The sequence below is a fragment of the Mastomys coucha genome, unplaced genomic scaffold, assembly GCF_008632895.1.
Source record: "Mastomys coucha isolate ucsf_1 unplaced genomic scaffold, UCSF_Mcou_1 pScaffold22, whole genome shotgun sequence".
NCBI classification, from domain to species: domain Eukaryota; kingdom Metazoa; phylum Chordata; class Mammalia; order Rodentia; family Muridae; genus Mastomys; species Mastomys coucha.
The window spans coordinates 37,578,996-37,585,106 of NW_022196905.1; the positions used below are offsets into that span (position 1 = coordinate 37,578,996).

The 6,111-nt window shown below is 42.9% G+C and overlaps 1 protein-coding gene across 2 annotated transcripts in view; it reads left to right on the forward strand.

Moving 5' to 3' along the window:
• The window catches only part of Cc2d2a (coiled-coil and C2 domain containing 2A), a 95,629-nt gene that overhangs the window by 15,108 nt on the left and 74,410 nt on the right, over positions 1-6,111 (forward strand). Inside the window, exons 1-2 of one of the 2 annotated variants that reach the window (XM_031342129.1) lie at positions 2,131-2,254; positions 5,697-5,917. The gene's annotated coding sequence lies outside the window, so the exon portion shown is untranslated. Of the gene's footprint in view, positions 1-2,130; positions 2,255-5,696; positions 5,918-6,111 lie in introns of those variants that run through there. The other variant, XM_031342130.1, reaches the window with a different exon arrangement.

Here is a 6,111-nt window from a genome sequence, read left to right on the forward strand (position 1 = left end):
ATAAAAACTAAAACTACAAATCTATCTGTTTTTAATTTTTTTTTTAATTTTAAAAAGTGCTCATGCCAATTTAAAAACCAAGTAAAAGGAAATTTTCTTAATATATGTAACATGCTAAAACTGCAGTTCGGAGCACTGAGTGTGAATAATTGTGTAAGCACTAAAGCAATTGAATCTGGGCGTAAGTTACACTGCTGGTGTTCAGGGTCTGTGTCAGATGTTTCCAAGCTCCTGGTGCATGAAGTAAATATGCACACCGGTTGAAAGGTAGCAGAGAAATGTTATTTGAAGTGATACAGGTTAAAGAGGAATACACTGTCAGGATTCACAACAGAACACAGGAGTAAATATATGCAAGGAACCCAGTTACTGTTTGGGGCTTCCTTTTATGGGGTTCAAGAGAGAAGCTTGGTTACTAGGAGCTTAGTTTGGACAACTCTATAATTTGATTGACAGGTTTGGATTATCTAGGTTTCTGCTCAATGTGTGTCCCTTCCCGTATGCATCTGGTTTTAATCATATTCACACCCAAGTGTGCATAGGCATGAGATGGTAAATAGAGGATTTTCTCTAAAAGTTCACTTTGAGGATACAGCCTACCTTATTATATACACACCCAAAACCAGATGGGCCTATTACCCATAGTTCCCAGATTGTGCTCCAGGAGGTATGTGAGTGGCTGTAGTACAGTAAAGGGACTGCTAAGGAGAGTACATTCATTATTTCCATTGCTTTAAAGAAGATACAAACACAGCTCAATGCAGATGGGGTGCTAGGTTGCGAACAGGTTGCTATGTACACTATTTAGAGATAGGTATATGTCTAGCCCAAGCCAAGAGGAGTCCTGGGTTGCTAAGTTATTCTCTATGCTGTCTGCCTGTCACTCCCTGAGAAACACAAAGCCATTGACAAATGTCTAGGTTCTATCTCTGTTCATCAATGAAGTCATGGCAGGACTCAAGCAGGGCAGGAACCTGGAAGCAGGAGCTGATGCAGAGGCCATGGAGGGTGTTGTTTACTGGCTTGCTCTTCCTAGCTTACTCAGCCTGCTTTCTTATAGAACCCAGGACCACCAGCCCAGGAATGGTACCACCCACAATGGGCTGGGCCCTCCCACATCAATCACTCATTAAGAAAATGTCCTACAGGCTTTTCTACAGCCTAACCTCATAGAGGCATTTTCTCAATTCCAAGTCTTAATTCTCAATGGTGGTTCACTCCATTCCAATGATTCTGGGTTGTGTCAAGTTGACATAAGACTGGCAAGCACATACTGTAAGGACCCTACCTCTAAATAATGTCAGATTCTGTGGTACTGGGAGTGAAGATATCAATATATAATGGAGAGCATGTCATTTTCTCAGTCTGATACCTACCTGCTCCCCATCACACACACCACACAAACATGCTGACATATATATATATATATATATATATATATACATATATAATATATACATATATACATATATAATATATATACATATATAATATATATACATATATAATATATATTATATATGTGTGTGTATTTGTGTATATATATATACATATATATATGTATATATATATACTGTATACACACATGTTAAAAAAAGTGTACTCTGGCTTCTCTGGTATGGTAAGACATGCAGACAAAGACATGGCTGTCTTGTAGAAAAGTTATTCACACAGACCCTTCAGAGCAGAAAACATCTCATAATTCTATAACAGAATATCACAATGGATACAAATTTGTTTCTTGTGCTGGGAAAATGGCTCAATCAATAAAATGCTTCTCCCGAATAAATACTGAGTTCAGGTCCCCAGCACCCACATAAAAAGCTAAGTGACTGCAGGCATCTGTAATCCCAGCACTGGGGAGACAAAGACAGACTGATCAGTCAAACACATTGACCAGCAGTCTCCAAACATCCTGATGCAACACATGGTGGAGCTCTGATGCCCAGTCACAGAATCTTTTTTTTTTCTCTGCTTGCCCAGCAAGCTTATATTCTAAGTCTTAAAAGTAAACTGCCACTTTAAAAAAAAAAAAAAAAAAAAAGCAGCCGCCTAATCTGATCTTCCCTGGGAACTGGTTGCTAAGCTGGTGTTTTGTTTTGTTTTGTTTTTTCCCTGAGATATGGCTGCAGCTTCCCAGGGAGCAACCTCCCTTACCCCAGGCCACCCCTGGCCTGACTTAACTGGTCTCTCATCTCATCCCTCCATCCCAGAAAGTGGAATCTGCAAGCTTCGTTTTGTAGAGTGGTTTAAGGTAAATCGGTCTGTAACAGAATCAGGGCTGCAGCCGAGTGTCCTGCTTTCCTCTCCTTTAGGTTCCGCCTAGGAAACCAGCCCCTCCCTGGGTGCCGCGAGAGTGGACTGAATGCTTTGTAACGTTAGGGACTCTCATTTTGCTTGCAGTTTTACTCTCTGAATGCAAAGTCGGGGGCGGGGGGCACTGCAGGGACAGCTTTGATTTCAGCTGCTGTCTGGCCTGCAGGGGGAAAGCAAAGCGGTTCACAGACAGCCTCTCTGGCCAGTGTGCTGCTAAGCACTAGCTGTGTGTTGCTTTCGGTCCTTTAGTTTAAACTGCTCCAGGAAAGGGGAGGGCGGCCCCGGGGCTGGGGGCAGTTCTCCGTGCAGCAAACTTCACTTTTCTTGGTATTGGGCAAAGAGTTCGGAACCCCAGAGGGCTGCCAAACTCTCAGAAAAGTCTATTGGCCGTCAGCTAAACTGCTTTCATTTTGCAAATAGGTGCTATGAAAAGCTAATAAAAATCTAATGAGAAATACATGTCTGCTATTGCATTTTATATGAACATTTCTGCAAATAAGTGTAACGACAGTATGTTATGTATAGAGGGAGACTGTATATGGACAGAGGAAATATGTGTATATATGTATACATATATAGAGAGAGATAAACGCATATATAAACATAGATCAATCTAGATATAGATAGTTGACCTAGAGTTCATTTACAGACTCATTCATTCAAGCTTTTATTGAGCATCCATAATGCAGCAGATGAATAACTCAAGTTTACAGTGTACAAAAACGAATTAGACCGGGTCCAGTGCTGAGAGTTTGCCGCGGGGGAAAGATGTATAAACAGATAATGAGATCAGTGACGAAAAAGATTAGTAAAAAGGTCTAAAGAGCTCAGCACACAGCAGGACTCCTGCCACGGAGGAGCTTTCGGCACCCCTGTGCAACTGAGCAATCCCACGGAGCAGAGCCTGTGTGCCGACCTGGCCTCATCAAGCGAAAGGTGTCCCATCCAGCCAATTAAATGACCACACACAGCTGTGTCACTCACTTTGTACTCTAGAAGCTGGGGCTAGAATAACTTGCTGTTACATAATTAATCATTAAAAAGGCACCGGCTCTTGAAAGTTTCCAGCTTTGAGTGGGCCCGCCCACTCGGAAGGAAAAGCCTTGTCTCCGAAGAAAGTGATCATGGGCAGAGAGGAGGGGGTTCCATCAACACTTTAAACAGACAAGGGAAGACAAGTGTCCTGGGCGTGGCTGGAGGAAGGGGAGAAGAGACTTGCTTAGGGCTATCAGGGATTGGCTACAAAAACTAAAGAGAGTAAGGGGATAGAGCTCAACACCCTAAGGTTTCCTTATGATTCTCTTCCGTCTCTGAACCTGTTCCCCTTCTCAATCCCTTCCTCCCACCTCCCCTCCCAACCATGACGTCTTATGACCATCCTGGATGGAAAAAAGATACTCCATCTGTGCCTCTCCTTCAGCTATCTGACCATTAAAACAATGGACTCTAAGAATTGTATTTCCTCAGTACCGAGTGCTGGGAGAAGGAAAAGATGGGCCGTACGTACCAGAGCGAGGGAGGACTTGTCTCTAAAAAAGGACAGTTCTGACAGCTTGTCAGTCGCCTTGCAGAAGATACTGGGACAGAGACAATGATGTGTCAGTGATGGGAGGGACCACACCTCGACCAAAACTGCTTAGCTACATATCCTTCCTGGTACCTTTTATTCAGACCTAAATTTCATGTCAGGACTCTGGAAGACAGACTGTGACATCACTGGACGCCTCTTTTCCACTTCCCAAACTCACCATGTTGTCTGATTTGTTATTATTTTTCTCTTTCATTGCTCTACTGGGGCCCTGGTGGCCAAGCCTTATCTTGTTAGAGTTGCCAATAGTTCTAACCCTAACTCTGGCAACATCCATAATAATAAAACCATAAACCCTACCAATACAGAGAGTCTTGGTCTGTGCACTTTATTACAATCTTTTCAGTATAGAGTCCATCATAAGAATGGGTTGCCCATAGGAAACCATCATCACCTGAGGTAGGACATGTGATTGTGAATTTACAGAATCACCCATGTTGTTTCAAGATCACATCCTGGTGAGAAGATGGGGATTTGAACCCAGGACCATTTTTTTTCCAAAGGCCTCACTCTTTAAAGCCATAATTTCTTTGTATAACTAATATACCATCCTTTGGGAACAGCTTCAATTAAGAAGTACTTTATGTAGTACAGTCTTTTCCTCTTAGTCCTTCTCTGTATCGTGGGGGGGTCATCCCTGGGTTCTTGGATGTAACTCTGACTGGCTGGCTTTAGAGACAGTCCATGTGGTCAGATAATAGCGTAGGTATTTTCCTTTTAAAACATGTTGGTTTTCTGACCCGTGTAAAATAGATTATTGGCCTTGTAGAGCCTATGAAATGAGGACACTGCTATAGTGTTTGTGGCTCTCCATTGTAAGTATTTTCACAGCAAGGATGGTATAGACTAGTGATGGTAACCTTCTTTTAGGAAGACTAAAGCGGGGCCAGGGAGAACTTGGAAACCACAAAGAGCAAAGGTCAGACTCTGAGATTTAAAACCTATGACCTCACATAACTTTGGAAATCTTGGTTTGCTTGGGTCTAAGTTGGCACATATTCTACTGAGAGCTGTCGTGCGGGGGCTGAGCAGAATGCGTGTGGAGCTGTCGTGCAGGAGCTGAGCAGAGTGCATGTGGAGAGACTTCCAAGCTCCAGCTCCAACACCCAGGGCTTTTATTTTGACACTGTTAAAGAATGTATTAACAAGTGGCCATGGCCAACGCTGACAACAGGGGCTTATTAAAGCCGAGTGGTGTTTATTCATCTTTCCGGAGCCAGCAATACTCAGAGGAGAGATAAATTTTGGTGTCATTTTATTTCTTTCAAAACTCATTGGAAGGTAATGATGGGGAAAGAATGGGAAGAGAGGAAACAAGTCCATTACATCTGTCATTTTCCTCTTTGAGTTTTTTCTTCCATGTACAGCTTGTTTTTTAATTTATGGAGAGTTCATTTTTCCACTTACTAAAACACTTTACATCCTTTATTTCCAGTTTCTAAGGACCAGAAGTGTTGGTCAGAACCATTGATGCCCGTAGGCATCTCCTTGTATGTTTCCTGCCCCCTCCAATACCCATGATCACCTCTTTACCTCTGGGCTAGCTTTCATCCTCTCTCTTCTCACTTGAGTGTTTGCAGGGGGCTGGAGGAAGGACAACTGACTAGCAGATCATTTGTTTTTCTTCCACATGCTAACTCCCTGGGAGGGTCGGTCAAACCCCCGGAACACCTGGGGCAAGCTGCTTAAGTGCCCCAGTAAGATTTGGCTCCCATAAGATTAAGAAAGGCTTAAGATTTGTCAGCCCTGTGCCTAATATTTCTCCTCATCTTCTCTCACTGAATCCTCACAGCATTCTAGTGAGGCTTTGAAGGACTCCAGAATGTGCCTGTGAAAATGGATCTGAATAGCAACTGAGCCATTGATTTGACAAACACACAGGAACTGTCTGTCTACTGAGTGGCAAAGGCTCTGGGGATAAACAACGCACAAAGTGCTGCTTCTGCTCTCTTGAAGCTCTGTTCTAATGGTGATGGACAGACACTGACATGCAATTGCGAATGTTGATTAGTGGTAAGTATTATTGACTAGTCATTGTAAGGTACTCACAAGGTCCTCAGGAGACTCATAACACAATGGAAAAGTTATTGTATAAAGGACTCTCAGGAAAGACCCCTCTGAAAATGAGTTTACTAGTAGAGACCCAAAAGACTGTGGTGTGTGTGTGTGAGTGTGTGTGTGTGTGTGTGTGTGTGTGTGTGTGTGTG